The sequence below is a fragment of the Taudactylus pleione genome, unplaced genomic scaffold (assembly GCF_031769625.1).
Source record: "Taudactylus pleione unplaced genomic scaffold, aTauple2 ptg000532l, whole genome shotgun sequence".
NCBI lineage: Eukaryota > Metazoa > Chordata > Amphibia > Anura > Myobatrachidae > Taudactylus > Taudactylus pleione.
This window is the reverse complement of record NW_028284934.1, coordinates 1,734,763-1,754,076: the sequence shown is the minus strand read 5'-3', so window position 1 is coordinate 1,754,076 and position 19,314 is coordinate 1,734,763. Positions and strand designations below refer to the sequence as shown.

At 48.1% G+C, this 19,314-nt stretch overlaps 1 protein-coding gene across 1 annotated transcript in view; it reads left to right on the top strand.

Annotated features, from left to right (window-relative positions):
* Positions 1-19,314, top strand: part of RAB3A (RAB3A, member RAS oncogene family) — an 86,365-nt gene that overhangs the window by 29,868 nt on the left and 37,183 nt on the right. The gene's annotated exons all lie outside the window — the stretch shown is intronic.

Genomic DNA, 19,314 nt, shown 5'->3' with positions numbered 1-19,314 from the left:
TAAATACCTCACAAATAATCTGATGTTACGTAAACAGATGAGATGACAGTTTATCTTGTTCTCTGGTGCTGATATCTTTTTTTTATTCTTTTCGTTGGGGGGTATGGGGGTGGAGAAACCAGCCTAACGGTGTGTCACTAGAAAAAAACCTTTTTCCGGCTCTTCCAGAACCTCATTTACCTCACCAAAAGGGCACCTCGGTACTTTGCGGCTCACCCACCCAGTATCCATGGGTGCAAAAACTCACATTCAAGATGTAATAAGATTTTTCTACATCAGGGTCCATAGGGATCCACAGGATACCTTGGGGTATAGGTGATGCTGAGGTCACCCGGGTGCCTTTTACGCAGTAAACTTTGACCTCCCAGGAAGCACCAGGCCTCCCTCTATACCCCGCCCCAGGCCAAGGCACCCCCATTTCTTAGGTCCCGGCCGGAGTCGAGTCACTGCTTACGCGAGGGGGGCTGTTTCATCTCCTGAAGATTTTTTTTGACGATTACTGCAGAGTGGACAGCGCGGGCTGGCCAGCAGGACTCCCGCACTGTCGCTCCACCACCCCGCCAGCACCGAGCCGCCGGTAAAGATCTGGGGATCTCGGCGGGAATTCTGTGGTCTTGGCTAGCAGGGACCCTGGAGGATCCCTGCACTGTGGCCGGGCGCGACGGGGAGCAGGTAAGCGGCGGATCACCGCTCCACTGCGGTCTGGCAGCTCTCCTTCTCCGGCTACACCCACTCAGTGTTCTCCGACGGACATTTTCTTCTGGCTGGGAGTTGCAGTTCACAGACAGGCGGTGCGGAGCCTGGGTCCCCCTACATACCTCTCCTCCTGGTGGTCGTGGTCAGTGTATGTAGCACTAAGTCCTACCAGGCGCTAAGTCTGTATAGTTGATTGGTAGTGTCATTAGTGCAGGTGGATTCATTCTGCATGGTATGTGACTTATGCTAGCGCTGCTTGCCTGTTTTTCCTTTTCTGTCTGTCAACCATTTTAAGCTTTCCCTGTACTTATTCTTTTTAATAGCCCTTGCAGTGCCAGTGCTGTCAGGGTGGGAATTTACCTCACAGTTGCTCCGTTTCTGTGTGGTGGGTCACATACAGTGTGCACACTATCCTGTACCATATCTGGGGAGTCTGTTCTAAATAGTGCTGCTGTCCTGCTTTCATGCTCTAAATGTAAGGCAGGGATAGAGGAAGGGGACGTGCTTCATGAGGGCTTATGTGCATCATGTTATGCCCTCCCTGGTCCTTCTACTGAGTCTAATGTGGCTCGGGAACCCCCTTGGGCTTGTTTTGCTCAGGCATTAACAGCCATTGCGGGATGTTTGGCGGCTTCCCCTGTGTATCCACAGTTAGGGTTCACACAGCAAATGGTGGCCCCATCTCCCATACAGGGGTTCCCCAGGCAGATGGTGGTGGCACAGTGCCCTCCCCAGCAGGGTGTGCCTCCTCAGATTTCCCCAGAGCCTGTTTGGGTAAACTCACTCTCTCTACGTCGGTACAGCACCTGACGGAGATTTTTCAAAATGAATCTCCGCTAAGGCCGGCTAAGAGACCTTTGCTGTCGTCCGAGTCTATTATGATGATGATGACCTGACATCTGATGACGGAGAGCTTCCTGACATATCTAGCCCTGAGCCTTCTCCTGGTATGTATACCAGGCCTGATACGTGCGGTCCGTGAGACCATGGTTATAGAGGACGAGGACCTCCCAGCAACTAAGGGCCTGATTCAGAGCCGGACGCAATTAGCGCTCGCTCGTCCAGAAAATAGGGGTGGCTATTCAAATGAACCGTTCGCTCTTTGCGGTCTGTTCACGCCTCTAGGTCTGAACGAGCGAACAAAACATGCGAACGTAATTTTGAAAAAAACGCCCCCTGGCCGCCCGCATCCTACGTCATGTCCGCTATTTATTAGATTAATCAAGTACATCGACCAGCGTATGAACTGCTCGCTATTCTTGTGGTTGGTTTTTGCTACCACAATTTTGCGAGCAGTTCTGGCTATAAAATATCCCAGTGACGTGGTCAATGACGCTGCTGTATTAATTATGTACACCCATAAAACGCCCGTTTTGACCTTTTAAGCACGCCTGTGTTTGGATCTCCACTGCCCGTTTTCAAGCACCTTCCCCTGTTACCACCCACATACGCCTCCTCCTGTCACTCAAAATAGCAGGCATTCGCTATTTAGCCAACAAACGATTTTCGGCAGCACTGACTGGTTCGCGCATGCGTATTACGATCCGTACGCATGCGCAGTTGGGCAAACATCGCTCCAAACATGCCTACTTCAAGGATGTGACGGGTACCGCTGCCATCTTTCCTTTGTGTGATCAGCTGGTGGATCACTTGGAGGAGGCCTGGAAATTTCCTGGTAAGCTTTTTCAACCTCAAAGACGTCTGACTTATAGCTACCCCTTTGCGGAAGACTATTAAGTGGGAAACCCCTCCTCAAGTGGATTCCCATGTGACGCACTTGGTAAAGAGTGTGACTCTACCTATGCCGTCCATGTCCTCATTGAAATGTTACAGACCGCAAAGTGGAAATTTGCTTAAAGTCAATGTATTCCCTTTCAGGAGCAGCCTCCATACCGGCCATGGCTATCTGCTGGGTGGCCAGGGCAATGGAACGCTGGGCAGACTCCCTGGAGGAGTCGTTGTATCAGATGCTACCAGACAGCAAGTGACTCTAGTGGGTGACCTCCGGGACTCCGCTACGTACATTAATGAGGCCACTTTGGCTGCTGTTGCAATTTCATCTTGTCGCTCCTTGTGGTTACGCTCTTGGAGAGCTGATGCAGACTGTAAAAAGGGTTTGGAGTCTTTACCTTACAATGGCCAGGTCTTGTTTGGTCCTGACTTGGATAAAAGTGTGGATACGTTGGCAGCAGCTAAATCTGCGTATTTCTTTCTGCTACTGCTCCCTTGGGGTCTCGGCCCTCGTCCTTTCGGCCCTATCGACCCCAAGGTAAACCTAAGGCTCAGTCCTCTCCTAGACCATCAGGCGCCAAAAAGGCCACCAAGCCCAAGAAGCAGGCTTGGAGTACAAGACGTCCGGCTGCCAAGACTGACGATAAGTCCTCAGCCTGATGGGACGGGCCTCCCCTTGGGGGATTCCAGGGTGGTAGGCCGACTTCTTCAGTTCACCCAGTGCTGGTGTCCAACTACCACAGACACCTGGGTGAGAGAAATGGTCTCTCGGGGATATGCCCTCTCCTTCAGTAGGAGGCCTCCCCATCAGTTCTTCAGCACGGGACTCTAGTCACACCAGGACAAGGCCTTACAAATCGATGAAGTAGTGCACTCTATACTCCAAAAGGGGTCATAGTGCCTATCCCGTCTCCCCAGAGGGGAAGTGGTTATTATTCCAACCTTTTTTTTTTTGTTCAGAAGCCGAACTGTTCTTTTCGGCCTATTCTCAACCTCAAGTCCCTGAACAAATTCCTCAAGGTGCCTCTGTTCCGGATGGAACCCTACGATCAATTATACTGGCTATGGAACCTGGGAATTTTATGGTGTCTCTGGATATTCAGGATGTATACCTGCATATTCCGATTGCTTTAGCTCACCAACATTTTCTCCGGTTTGCTGTACTACAACAACATTTCCAGTTTCGGGCCCTGCCGTTTGGCCCTTCTACTGCACCTCGGGTGTTTACCAAAATGATGGCGGTAATTGCAGTCCATCTGCGGCTGCAGGGGGTCCGCCTGTTACCCTTCCTGGACGACCTTCTGCTGCTGGCCGGGTCTCCAGATGTACAGTACTTCACCAACATCTACAGCTTACAATTTCTGTGCTGTAGAGTCGCGGCTGGCTGGTCAACTGGAAGAAGTCCTCCCTAACTCCTTCACACAGGATGCTCCATCTTGGGGCACTGTTGTCAACAGCAGAGGATCTTTCTAACTAAATGCCTCTACAGTCGCCGAGTGTCCATTCACTCAGCAATGCAGTTACTGGGCTCCATGTTATCAACATTCAACATGGTGGAGTATGCCCAGTTTTATTCCAGGCCTCTACAGAGATTAATCCTCTCCAGGTGGAATGGTTTGCAACATTGGATAAAGACACAGTCGATGGTGCACTCTCTGGAGGTGCGTCTGTACCTGGCCTGGTGGCTGCAGACAACTCATCTCAACAAAGGGAGACCCTTTTCGATTCCGGATTGGGTCCTACTGACGACTGGCACCAGTCTCTGGGGTTGGGGCGCTGTGACAGGTCCACACTCTTTTCAGGGTCGGTGGAGGAGTCTGTTCTTCCAATCAACATATTGGAACTTCGGGCAGTCTTCCAGGCCCTACAACAAGCCGGACTCGTACTTCACGGCAGACCCGTGCAAGTCCAGTCAGACAACGCCTCAACCGTGGCTTACATAAACCATCAAGGAGGAATTCTAAGTCAGTCGGCAATGACAGAGTTGTTATGCATTTTGACATGGGTGGAAAGGCATCTCCCAGTCATATCGGAAGTGTTCATTCCAGGAGTTCTCATTTGGGAAGTGGACTTCCTCAGCCGTCACGACGTGCATGCCGAGGAATGGTCTCTTCACCAAGAAGTGTTTCAGCTCCTAGTAAACAAGTGGGGCCTTCCGGACGTGGACCTCATGACCTACCAACGCAATCGCAAACTGCCAGTGTACGGGTCCAGAACAAGAGACACCAAAGATCTCCTGGTAGACGTTCTGTCAGTCTAGTGGACCTTCCGGTTTGTGTACCCGTTTCCTCCAATCTCCCTCCTTCCTCGAGTAATTCGGAAGTTGAAGAGGTGGCTCCAGCATGGCCCAGACGTCACTAGTACTCGGCTCTTCAGTGTTTTTCCATCGACACTCCGTTGCTATTGCCTCAACGTCCGTACCTGTTGTCTCAAGGTCCTTGCCTTTACCCGGACCTGGGGCATCTGTCTTTGATGGCGTGGCTCTTGAAACATCCCTCCTAAGGTCCAGTGGTTTGCCGGCTCTGTGGTTAACACCATGCTTAGAGCACGGAAGCCAGTCTCTGCCCGGATTTACCACAGAGTATGGCATACTTATTTTGACTTATCTAGAGTGTTGGCTTTCTTGCAGGCGGGTTTAGATCTTGGTCTCTGCCTTGCCTAACTGAAGTTGCGTGTTTCTGCTCTGTCAGTTTGGTTCCAGAGAAGGATTGTTCCTCTCCCTGATGTCTGCACTTTCCTGCAAAGGGTCCTTCGCATTCAGCCTCCCTTTGTCCCTGCAGTGGCTCCTTTTTTGATTTGGCTGTGGTCTTGAGGGCTCTCCAGGGTCCTCGAATTCTAACCCTTGGGCTCAGTGGATCTCAAATGGCTTACAGCCAAGGCTGTTTTTTTCTTCTGGCTATTGCTTCTGCCAGAAGGGTATCAGACTTGGGGGCTCTCTAGTCTCCCTCCATTCCTGAATTTTCCCCAAGACCTTAGGGTTCCTCCCTAAGGTGGTGTCAAGTTTCCACATTAATGAGGAAATTGTTGTACCGGTCTTTAACTCTCCTGACCTCTCGTCAGGTGAGGCCTCCTTGGATGTGGTTCGTGCCCTCACGGTTTATGTGGACCGTGCCAGCTCCCTTTGGAAATCTGATTCCTTATTTATGCTCTATGGACAACAAAAGAGAGGATGGCCAGCCAATAAACAAACTTTGGCTAGGTGGAGTCTTAGTCTTGAGGGCCTGCCCTCTGTTACAAACAACAAACGCAAGTTTTTACCATATCTCCTTTTTTTTTTTTACCTTCACACTAATATAAACAAATAGTAAGGACATATACATATAAGTGCTGTCTCAATCAATTCATTTTTTCGTTAGTTTGCTAATCAAACATTATCTTTATAAAATATGTAAAACAAGTGAAGCCTATCCGAGGACCGCTCAATAAGTTACTGAATGATATACAGTACAATGATTCCTTGGTCATCATAGATCTTTTTTCCATAAAGATTAAATACTTTCTTTACTATTAATGGCATTTCAGTTGGTGGTATTCTATATAGCAAATGACTCCAATAAATCCTCCTGGATCACTGATCTGCAATGGGGAAATTAAATGGAATAATTACCACACTTAACTGTCGACGATTGCACTAGTCTTGTGGTTGACAGACAAGTCTGTTGGAGAAAGTACCAGTTGTCCCTTTGTGGATATACTTGTCCCATTGTGATGGTAAGAGCACTTATCCATTCGGGGATCCTTTGATTAGCAGGAAGAGCTGCACTGATGGGAGTAACTGGAATAGCTGGTGGACTGCAGTCATCTGCGAGTTCCATGCAAGACTGCCCGATGTTTTAAAGTAGCAGTCATTTAAAAGGTAAAATCAACCTGAATTTGTCTTTTAAATGACTGCTACTTTAAAACATTGGTCTGTCACACTCCGAACTCGCTGATGTCTGCAGTTCGCAGGCTATTGCAGTTACTCCATAGAATCTGTCCTCCAGTCAATTCTAAGCATGCCACAATGAAAGACGGCAGCGCTGGTGTTAGTTGGGGGATGCAGTTAGGAAGCCGAAGGTTGAAATGCCGTCCGCCGGCTTCCCGACTGACAAATCCCGGCAGGGAGACTTGGGTTTGGGCTGCGGGGACAGGGGGTTAGGTTTAGGCACTTAGGGGGAGGTTAGGGTTAGGCACTAGGGGGGGGAGGTTAGGGTTAGGCACCCCTGAAGGAGAGTTAGGGGAGGGGAGTAGGGTTAGTAAATACTTTCCTTTTTAGCTGTCGGGATATTCACTGCTGCCGGTCCGGCGGTATTTCATACTGGTCTCGTTAGTTGGTATAAGTGACCATGCAATCTCCAATCAATGTGAGCAGAACCTCTGACGTCAGTTATCGTTAGTTGGCGTGTTTCCTCATCCACCACAACTTTGGTTTGGAGAATAGAGCGTGTTCAGTGTGCATTACATTTTGTTATGCTTGACATAATTACTTTTTAAATGACCTAGAATAGAAGGGTTCTCTGCTTTGCCAGAGGATGCATAGATTTTCTTCCCATCATGTTACAAAGGGAGTCCCAATGTTCCCCCCCCCCACTTTCTTCATTTAAGAAATAATATTGTGCCACATAATCCAGCCAATATTTTAGGAAAAATAGAACACTTCACATTTTTGAAGGTTAAGGGCTCTATTTATTAACATTATTTTTACTAAAATAAAGTGAAAAAGGGTGTTTTCACACCCTTTTCACATTATTTTAGTATCACCTACAGTTACTAAAGGGCAATTGGAGTAGAATTCGTAAAATTCTACTCCAACCCCTAAGTATCACTTATTTTTAGTAAGCAGATCGCATTTCCCATAATTGTAATAGGAAATGTGATCTGACCAAAGTTACTAAAAATAAAATGTGAAAAAATACCGGGGAAAGCCCTGTGATAATAACTCCACCGGACTCCTGCTCCACTCTGACTGGGAGAAAAGAGCCCGGAGCCGGCCCCAGTGATTAGCTGTGTGTTCTAAACAGACCACATGCTGATACACTGTAAAAAAAAAAAAACTTACTTGACTCCAGGGACCGGAGTTCGGGGCTCCGGTGATGTCCTCTCTCCGGTCAGCTGGTCTCCCATGCTGCACTGCAGCCCGGTCGTCACCTGACAGGGTCCCACTGCAGTATGGAATGTCAGCTGACCGGCGGACATCACCGGAGCCTGGATCATGCAGGTAAGTGTAATTAAGGGAGAGGGGGTGTCGCGGGGGTCCGCGATCGCGGAGGGCGGGGCTTGGCAATGGGGGCGGGCTTAGCGCCTGGGGGGGGTAGCGGTGGCCAGTCGGCACATGCGCGGGGCACTTGTCACGGTATTTTTTTGCGAAAATACCGTGACTAGTGTGTGGAGGGGTTTCGCAGGTACAGAGCTTTCTCACAAGCTCTGTCCCTGCAAGGGATTTGCAGTAAATCCCTGTGATATTGCCTGAATTCGCAATGCGAATTCACTCAGTAATATCACACTACAATCTGCATTACCAATGTGGATTGTAGTAAATAGAACCCTATGCCTGAAGTGGAAGTAGCTTGAACTTTGATGTGACATTTTTACTATTTGCACCATGCATATTTTAAGGTGTATCCACAAACCCGGAGAGCTGGCCACAGACTTTTTTTTTTTTCCACTTTCAAGATCTTGATGTGAGCCTGCACTTTTTTGCAGCTTGTGACTGACTCTGAGTCTAGTTTATTCCATAACATAAAAAAATGGCTATACAAATTACTTCTCTAAACTAACCGTGGTACCTCCATAGTTATGGGGTCACCCCTACTGTTAGGGTTTGTTTGGTAACCGGCCCATGTAGCACCAGCAGTTTTTTTTTTTTTTCTCTTTTAATTTAAGTAATACATTTTACCCAGCTTGTCTCTCTGATCTATTCGAACTTGGTCCTTCATAACAATGGGATATTACAAGAGTGGTGTCACAGAACAGGATCAGAGGCTCCAGACAAGCCTGTTTCCCCCAGACACAATGACCAGCCCTTTAATAGAGCTGCACCCAGTTCAGGGCTTAATTATGGTTTTTGTGCTTGGGTTTTTGAAAGATACAATGTATATGTTGTACTATTATTTGCTACAATGTCTTGGTACTGTAGATACAATGTTGCATGTTCTCAAGTAATGCTGACTGGCCTTTTTAGATAAGAATAAGTAAGGACATGTTTTCATTTAGGTGGGAAGAATGTGGTACCCCCATAGTTATGGGGTCATCCCAACTGTTAGGGTTTGTCTGGTAACAGGCCACTATAGCGCCAGCATTTTTTTCTTTTTTTTTATAACACATTTCACCCAGCTTGTCTCATTGATCCATTACACTAGCCCATACAGAAATCAGTCCTGCGACTCTGGCCAGCCGTGGCTTTGAGCCTTAGCATAATAAAACTTCTTAGGGGGCGCTTCAATTGTTTTATGGGCAGTGATAATGAATGGGTGCCCGACAGAGCAATTTAATTTAATCCAAAAGCACAGTTTAAACCCGTCTAAAGTAATGGTTAGGGCACATTTCTGCTTGCCAACTCAGGAGGCTGCAAGCAGAAATGTCAGTGCCCGCGGCACTTGCATCCGATCGGAGCAACAATAGAATTGCTCTGTCGGGCGCACATTACTGAGCGGCGCTCAAAAAACAATTGTATCTCCTGTTTAGGGAGATTGAATCCTGTTTAGGGAGACTGTTAACAGAAAGTATTCCTTTTATATATTTATTAAACCGAACTGAATAGTTTATTTTAGTATATAGTATGTTTGAGCTAATAAAAAAAAAATTGTGTGGTGCTTGTCACCTGGTAAGATCCTATTGGTTTAAAAGGATTGATAACCTGGGTGGAGCCATTAGTTTATAAAACTGTGTTAGCAATTAGTCCTGCCTCTTTGCTTGTTCACTCCCTCTGTCCTTCTTCCTTTTTTGTCAGCTCATCTAGTGTTCACGCCAAGGCTGGAGAGGGACAGGGCGCCTGGTGTGAAAAACGGGCACAATTGCCTTTGGTACTTGAGCGCCCCTAAAAAACAGGCGTGTCCTCAAGATGTGCCCCCTTTTCATCACTGTAGGGGGCATGCCCATCACTCACGGAGATGCAGGGCAGTACCAAAGCTCTCCCTGCAGAGTGAAAAGATGCCGTGCTCATGAGCGCGGTATATATTCACCCGATAGTGACTGTTAACATTTCCCACATGTGGCACACCTGGCAGGCTGTTACAGCAGGGAGCCACCATAAGGGCGGGAGCATTTTAAAAGTTTTCAAATTTGGTAGGACACGTCGTCCTGCTGAAACAGCCTAGCGGGTACACTACTCATTTTGGGTGGGAAAGAAATCCCGTCAAGTTGCCTCTTGGTGCATTGCTGAGGTTTGTTCCCCTTCAGTACACTGGGTATACTGATATTACTCTACTGGAGTCAGAAACACTACCCTGTCGGGCAGGCCTTGGACGTGTATTGTTATGCGAGTCTGATACCTACCGTCTGCTGATGTTGATAGGAAGGGATGTAGTTATGAGACCGGCGGCCGCGATGCTAAATCACAACAGGGAAGCCCGACAAGGTACTTAAGATATGCATCAAAATACTGATGCCCATCTTAATTCCCAACGGCGGAATCCAGAAGGATGCCAGCCTGAACGAGGTAAATACGGGGCGCCCTTAGCGTAAATCCGGGGCACCCTTAGCTGTTACCGCGGGGGGGGGGGGGTTTAGGTAGCATAGCGGGGTTAGGTTTTGGAGGGGGGAGGTTAGGGTTAGGCACCACTGGGGAGGGCTAGATTTAGGCACAAAGGGGGGAGACTTAGGCCCTGATTCAGAGCCGGACGCTCTGACCAGAGCGCTCGCTCTGAATCAGGGCCCCCCTCCATTAAAATGGAGCGTCCTCCCGGATGCTCGTATAGCTGTGGGTGACCACCCACAGCATATACGAGCATCCAAAAAGATGGTCGCGATGGTCTTGACCATCGGACTTGCGACGGAAACCCTGCGGTAGGGTTTCCCAGCCACAAGTCCTGGAGTGATTTTGGCTCTATCAGAGCCAAAATCACTCCCACTGACATCACTAGTGATGTCAGTGGGGCCGGCTTCAGACGGTAGGCGTTCCCATGGGAACGCCTCCGTCTGGCAGGCACGCCCCCGGCACGCCCACCAAAGGGGGCGTGCTGTCACTCACCATCGACAGCACGCCCCCTTTGGTGCCAGACCCGGAGCGACAGCTTGGCTGTCGCAGTCCGGGTCTCGCGCATGCGCACGATGGAGCTCCCTCCGTCGTGCGCATGCGCAGTGGGGAACATCGACCCACTTGCGAGCGAACTGCCGCTTGCGAGTGGGTCTGAATGACCCCCTTAGTGCCTAAACCTATCTGAGAGGGAGAAGGGGGAGGGTAAGATGTCAGTATTGTGACAGGAGGCATCCCGACAGCCAGCATTACATGCCGATTCGATAGGACAATAGGCCCTTGCAATTAAATTTTTTTAAATACCACTTGGGCTTTAATTACAAAGCACCACTTTTTGGTTTCTTCACAGCGTGCTTTACATTGAATGCTTTAAATTCTCATCTCCAACCATAAATATAGCTTTTTGTCTTGTGTATTTATTCCTTGTAATTAAGATTGGTTTAGTTCTGTGTACCTGCATTTGGGTAATTATCTGACATCTGCTACTAAGGAGTTTAATGTGTGAGCATATGTTTACATCGGTTAATGTGTTTACTCTATGTTCTCTGCAAGTAAGCTCAGCATACATCTGCATATTCTACTATTCCTTAATATTTTGATTAGTGAAATGTTGCTATTCCTTAAGTACACAGGAGTAACTTTTTTAAAACATTTCATAAAAATACCCAAATACACTATTATTGCTTGCCAATACTGGACTGCCATAATAGTCTTCATTCTAGCACCCTGCACCTGTCACAACTCGTGCACTTCCTCTATCCTGCTTCAGGTGTTGCACTCTGCTCTGGTGCTTCTAGCACACTCAGCTGATGCAACAAACTGCTGCTATACAGATCAATGTGTGCTAGAAGCACCAGAGCAGAGCGACACCGCCAGGCAGGAAAGAGGAACTGCACAGGTTCTAGAATGAAGACTACCATAATATTTCTACAGGTGGTACTTATTATTTCTGAGGATAACTTGAAAACGGGCACTGTTAAGATGGGTACATACTATACAATTATTGGGCCGATTTGCCAATAATCGGGTGATCGGCCTGATTGATATGACTATTGTGTAGGCATGAGCTGTTTGTCGTTCCACTGATAAAACAATAAAAAAAACGTCCACAAGCGTATTCCTTCGATTGGCAAATAGATAAATAGAATAAGACAAGTGAGCACAAGCAGCCCACGTTGACCATAGGTGTATGGGACACCTCACACTCAAAGTAAAATACAGTATTCACAGTATTGCATCACACATGCATGTAAGCGCTTAAATAGGAATTATATATACGTTCCTAGTCAGATAACAAATCCTTAAATTCAATGTTCCAATTAGAAAGGTCCTTCCATGGATGTAAACAGCTTGTATCCTGAAATTGCACAATGGTGTAATACTGATAATGTAACAATTCGAGGTTAATGTGATCTGTGAAGACTCCTAACAAGAGATGTTGTATACACAATCAGGTAGGCAGTAACACATAAAGGGAAGGGCCTTGCCCATTTAGGGAACAGACTTTCAAAAGATACGAATAAGTATCAAAATGGGTCTGTGAGGAGAGGAACTGGCCCTACCTTGGTTGCAGTGTGCTGAATTTTGGGAATGTCTGGTTTCCCACATTACAATTGCCTTTTATGTCTTCTGTTTGAAGACCACTAGATCTGCTTTATCCTTTTTAACCTTTGCTCATTATTTTGTGTTTATAATAATTATATACTACAGTTTCTTCTTCAGGGTCCATAACGGTCCACAGGATCTACCTTGGGGTATGTAGTGGAAACGATCCATTGCACCAAACAGCTTCCAGCTTTGAAGCTCCCAGCATGCATCGGTCTTCCTCCCTATATACCCCGCCCTCAGCCACAGGCGTTCAGTTTTTTGGTTTGATGCGCGGCAAGAAGCACCTGTTATACAGCAGGACTGCCTAGGCAGTCCCTGGCTTTTTTATTTTATGATTTACTTTAGTTTTTGAACTACTGAGGTAGCAGTACCAGGCGCCGTTAATGACGCAGGTACTGCGACTCCTACTACCGGCGCCGAAACACCAATACCGCTATATGCCCTGGGGTTTTCGGTGGGCCTCAGCGTGGCTTAGCTAGTGCCGGTGCTGAGGTCCAGACTGCAGTCAGGCACGGAGATGACAGGTAAGTGCATGGCTGTCCTGGCATCTGGTGTAGGAGACTCATTGGATTCAGCTGCGGGTGAAGGCCTTGTGTGACCTGTCCTAAGGTGGCCGGGTCCTTATCTGTCGCCGGGGATGGGTAGCAGGCGCACTAGTAAGCATCTGCTACTATGAGGCCAGCGTACCCGTGCCATCAGATTTGCAGCTTAGGGGAGATGAGGCGCTCCCCCAACCCAGACGCAACTTCTGGTATGGATTTCAGCCTCTGGTTTGCTATATTTGACCACCTCGTGATGAGACACTCGCAGTTTGTGTGTGTACTGCTGTAGCTGTTGGTCTCAGAGGTTGATGTGTCTCCCTGTATACCTCTCCTTTGGGTCAGGTATATAGCACTCTATATCCTACCATTAAACCTGCGGGGCTGGCTAGTTGATTCAGAGTACCATTTGCAATTGTGCGTATTTATGCATTGTATGTGACCTTAATGCTAGCTGCTGTATTTGCACTGCCTTTTTGTTTCCAAACTGTCAGTTATATCTGTCACTGTGTTTCTCCGTATCCCTCTGAAAGGTGTGTGGGGGTTTCAGTGATAAGGGGCAACATTGCATTTATACTGTACACCTTATACCATTTATACATTTTGTCATGTCTAAAGGTGTAGGCAGGGGCGTAGGGGAGGGTGGTTCCAGAGGAGCGCATGCTCCAGGCGCTGAAATTGTCAGAAGGCGCTGCGTCTGCTAGCTGAACATTGACTATTGCAGCCTGGGCCGGTTCTACATATACGCTGGTTACGCAGCTGAGTAGGGCGCCCCGTAAAGGAGGGTGCCCTCACCCGGCCGTGGCCAGCAACATTGAAGGCAGATGACAGTGACTGCACCGCGCTACTCAGTTATTGGGTGCGGGCTACGGGCGCAGTAGATTTGGCTTGTATTGCTGGGCAGCAAAACTGTCATGATGTCACGTCGCACATGCAGTGCGCAATTAACAAGGCTGGGGCTGGCTGATGGCTGGACCCCTTACCTGTGGTGGCCGGCGGGTGTTGCAGAGGACTGCCCTGGGGCCGGACTGGAGGACTCTGAGATCTGCTAGCTGCGGCATGCTCCGATTAAAAAAAAAATCAAGTAAGTGCTGACTCCTTAGATAGTCTGTACTCTGAAAATAAAAATGCATGCGTGGGGTCCTGGGTCCTGTTTATGGGAGACTGCAGTGCATCTGCTTGGGGAGGTGCTGGCAGCTATCGCCAGGCACCCTCCTAGCTCCTTAACAAAAAAAAAAAAAGGCACACAAGGTCCACTGCCTGTTCTTATGAATTAGCCAGCCATTTGTTTTAGCCAGGTTAGCTTGCTTTGTTAGTTTTTGGTGGTGAGAGTATTATTGCCTATAATATATTCTCACCACCAAAAAATAAACAAGCTAACCTGGCTAAAGCAAAAGACTGGCTAATTCCTAAGAACAGACAGTGGACTCTGCCCACTTTTTTTTTGGCTTAAGTCAAGTGAGCTGTTCATTTCATCCTGCAAATTTGATAGAAATATTATACCCATTATAAATTATTAAGTCACAGGCAGTTGTCTCTTTACCCCTGTAGCTTCTCTTACAGACTTCAATTACCTACAGTAAGAGTTTATCTGAGAGATGCTGCCCCTATGTTGTTGGCCCCTTTTGGCTACCTTCTTCCCTCCTAGGACACTGGGCATGCTTCCAGCGTGATATAAATGGAGTGTGACTCATGGGGACGGCTTTCCCCACGAGACCACGTCCCCTTAATTATTTGAAGTGCACACCGAGTACTACAGGGGTCGACGAAATATAAATTGTGCTCGGGCCGGCCCTACCGGCAGCTGAGCTGACTACCCTGTCTAATACAGTGCTTTACAGCTGCGCTGTGTCACTCGGTTGTACAATGGGCCCAGGGAGCGCTGGGCGCTTTTAGGGTGAAAGGCTCAGGTGTGCCCCGGTCGTGACCTTTCTAGACGCGGGGTAGTGACATCATAGGTCACGCCCGCTAGCCAGCGCAACCAGCCTTCCTACACGTGGCAAACCAGGCTCCTGCCCGCACACTGAAAAGAGCAACCATGGCCTGAGAGACAGGACAGGGACAGCAGCTACCGACAGGTGGGCAGCAGTGTGTATTTATTTCTGTGGGGGCCAGCCAATGTAATTTTTTTTTTTTTTCTGCGGGCCAATGTATGTGTGTTTTATTTTCTGTGGGGGCCAATGGATGTGTGTTTTATTTTCTGTGGGGGCCAATGGATGTGTGTGTTTTGTTTTCTGTGGGGGCCAATGGATGTGTGTGTTTTGTTTTCTGTGGGGGCCAATGGATGTGTGTGTTTTGTTTTCTGTGGGGGCCAATGGATGTGTGTGTTTTGTTTTCTGTGGGGGCCAATGGATGTGTGTGTTTTGTTTTCTGTGGGGGCCAATGGATGTGTGTGTTTTGTTTTCTGTGGGGGCCAATGGATGTGTGTGTGTGTGTTTTTTCTTTCTGTGGTGGCCTATGGATGTGTGTGTGTGTGTGTTTTTTCTTTCTCTGGTGGCCAGTGTATGTGTGTGTGGTTTTTTTTTTCTCTGGGAGCCAATATGTATGTATTTTCACAGGTCACGCAGTTGCACCGCCCTATAGTGAGCCTTGGCAACTTTAGACGTTCCCCATTGCAGAGAAAGCACTGCAATGTTTATTTTTACATCCCTTTAATTTAAGCTCATATGCTGGACACACCTCCTCCCTGGAACACCTGGGAGGGCGCCATATCATGCACGTGCTCCGGGCGCCTTGGCAACACGCTACGCCTCTGGGTGTAGGTGAGAAGGATGATATGCCAGTACTAAGATCATGTGTGTCTTGTTTGGCAGGCCTGTCTGAGCAAAATGTTAACCTGGATGGATTTTGTAGCCACTGTTGTAAACGGCTACCTGTTCAGTCCAGTACATCTAGGGCTCCAGGCAGCGCTAGAGCCACCCGGATGGTATCAAGTTTTGTCGCACTTAGTGGACAAAATCGCAGAAGCGCTGGCTGCGGTTTTTCCTCATTCTATGGGGTATTCATAGCAGTTGCATTCTTCTATATGTATATGCCCCCCATGAATTCCTGTTGGGTTAATTCTACTGCTCACTCTAGTCAGAGTATGCTGCCGTCTTTAGCCCCTCAGCAGCCAGAAAGACAAGTGGTGGCAAAGCAGGGGCATTAGAGAGGTCCCTATCAGTTACCCCATGATAACCCGGATTCCTCTTCAGACTCTGATACCCAGAGTTCTGGGTCTTACTCAGTAGAAGACCATCAGTCTCTTGTGGATGTCCCCTCTCTGGTGAGAGCAGTTAGATCTGTCCTCCGTATAGATGCAGAGGAGGCCCCGCTGACAGACAAAGGTGGTCTTTAGACGTCAAAAGGTGGCTAAGGACTATTTTCCTTAGTTTGAACAACTGACGAATCTTATGTCTGAGGCATGGAGTACTCCTGGGAAGCATTTCCATGCTACAAGGAATATAACCTCTCGATGCTCATTTGCACTTGGTGAGTGTAACAAAAGGGAAGTTCCCCCAAAGATAGACGCTCATGTCACAAGGTTGATTACGAGTGCTACATTACCCAATCCTGCAGCATCCTCTTTAAAAAAGGGTACAGATAAAAAAAAACTTGACAATCATTTGAAATCAATGTTTTAATTATCTGGAGCTATTACCAGACCAGCTATGGCTGTAGCCTGGGTAGCGAAAGCTATGGAATAATAGACGACATCTCTGGAAGGTACTATTCCTGATGCTACCAGAGAACAGCAGTCTTTTCTCTATCAAATGCGAGAAGCAGCTGTATATATGGGGGAAGCTGTCATTGACGCAGGTATTTTGGCTTTTCTCGGTTCTCGGCAACTTCGGTTGCAGTTTGAAGATCCCTTTGGCTAAAACCTGGAAGACGGATGCAGGGTCCAAGAAGGCTCATGAATCTTTGTCTTTTGCGGGGAAGGTACTATTTGGACTAGAGCTGAATGACATAATGACTTCTCTGGCAACATTGAAGTCTGCTGAATTGCCATCTATGACTACCCTTAGATTTAGGCAGTCGACAGCTCTGTCCTTTCACCCACAGAGTAGGGCAAAAGGTCAGTCTTCCTCTAGACAGTCATGCCTGCAGGACACGTCAGCCCAAGAAATCTTGGTCAAACAAACGTCCTGCCTCCAAGCCAGATAGTAAGTCTGTCTGATGATGCGGGCCTCCCCCTGGGGGTCTTGGGGTTGTAGGGCGAGTTTTACAGTTCTCCCAGGCTTGGTATCGGACAACTACGGATGCCTGGGTTTGAGAGCTGGGGTCTCAAGGTTATGTCATCGTCTTCCTGAGGCATCCCCCTCGGAGGTTTGTGGATACATATCTTCTTTCAGACCCGGTCAGGGCTTCCGACTACCAGGAGTCTGTTGGAGCCCTCCTGAAGTCAGGAGTCATAGTCCTTGTTCCTGTGATGCAACAGGGAATGGGTTATTATTCAAATTTATTTTTGATTCAAAAACCAAATAGGTCGCATCGCTCTATCCTGAATCTGAAGTCTCTCAACAGATTCATCCATGTGCCAAAATTCTGTATGGAAAACCTATGGTCAATTATGCTGGCGATGGAGCCTGGGGATTTCATGGTCTCCCTGGACATACAGGATGCATATTTGCATGTTGCGGTTACACGATCCCACCAAGGATTTCTGAGATTGGCGGTAGATCGGCAACATTACCAATGTCAGGCTCTACCCTTCGGTCTGGCCACAGCCCCTCGGGTAATTACCAAGATAATGGCAGTCATGACAGCTCATCTCAGATGACAAGGAGTCAGAATACTGCCATATTTGTATGACCTGATATTAGTACAATCTCAGATGTTACAATGTCATCTCCAGATGACCATTGTCTGCCTACAAGAGCACGGCTGGATAGCAAATTGGAAAAAGTCCTCTTTCTCCAACTCAGCAGATGGTGCACTTGGGGGCGCTGCTGGATTCTCTGGGACAGAGGATTCTTCTTCCATAAGACAAGATTGTGGCACTACAGTCTTGTGTGCACAGTCTTCTCTGCAAGCAGAGAGTGTCGGTACACTTGGAAATGCAGGTGCTGGGCTCCATGGTATCCACATTCGACATGGTGGCTTATGCCCAGTTCCACTCCAGGTCCCTGCAGAATTGGATTCTGGCTCATTGGGATGGTCCGTATCATCAGATAAAGTCTCAGATGATCCGCACTTTGCCAGAGGTTCGGCTCTCCCTTGCTTGGTGGTTGCAGACAGCTCATTTAAACAGGGGTCGTCCATTATGGGTCCCGGATTGGGTACTACTCAATACAGATGCAAACATGCAAGGAAGGGAAGCAGTGACAGGCCCATCACACCTTTTCGGGAAGATGGACGGTTCAGGAAAGTCTCCTACCTATAAATATCTTGGAGCTTCGTGCAGTGCACAGGGCGCTCATACTGGCGCAGGACCTCCTACGGGGCAGGGCCAGTCCGAAAACGCGACAGCAGTGACCTACATCAACTATCGGGGAGGCACACAAAGTCTTGCAGCCATGAAGGAAATGGCGGAAATTCTGCTGTTGGCAGAATGCCATCTTCCAGTAATTTCGGCAATATTCATTCCAGGTGTTCTCAACTGGGAAGCAGACTTCCTAAGTCACCAGGAAATACACACCGGAGAATGGGCTCTTCATCCGAATGTCTTTCAACTCCTGGTCGTCAAGTGGGGAGTACCAGGTGTAGACCTCATGGCCTCACGTCACAATCGCAAAGTCCCCAGGTATGCCATCTCAGCCGCCTTTGTGGACACTCTGGCGGTGAGGTGTGATTTCAAGTTAGCATACCTGTTTCCTCCAATCTCCTTCCTTCCAAAGGTAGTCAGAAAGTTCAAGTAGGAAGGCGGCAGGATAATACGAATATCCCCTGCCTGGCCCAGGAGGCATTGGTTCTCCGACCTGACATGTCTATCCATAGACAGTCCACTTCCACTGCCTCTACTGCCGGATCTGCTAGTGTAGGGTCCCTGCCTATATCGGGATTTACCTCGGCTGGCTTTGATGGCATGGCTGTTTGAGTCTGCTGTCCTCAAGGCCAAGGGTTTTTCGGCCTCTGTGATTCAGACGATGCTGAGGGCAAGGAAGTCTTCTTCCGCCCGCATCTATCACAGAATTTGGCATGAATTTTTTTCTTTGGTGTTCTCACAGACTATATGACCCTAAGATATTCAAGGTCGCAAGAATACTTTCTTTTCTTCAGCCAGGATTAGACTTAGGTCTTCGCCTGGCTACCTTGAGAGTTCTGGTTTCTGCATTGTCGGTTTTGTTCCAATACAGAATTGCCCCTCTGCTGGATGTTAGAACATTCCTGTTAGGAGTTCTCCGGCTTCAACCTCCATTTGTCCCTCCGGCGGCATTGTGGGATTTGACTTTGGTTCTCCAGGCATTGCAGATGGCTCCCTTTGAACCTTTGGATACGGTGGATGTAAGATGGTTGACAGCGAAGACACTTTTCCTCCCTATCGCCACGGCTCGTAGAGTTTGACTTGGCAGCTCTGTTATGTCGCTCTCCATATTTGATTTTTCATCAAGATGGAGCTGTCCTCCGTACTAAGGCGGGTTAACT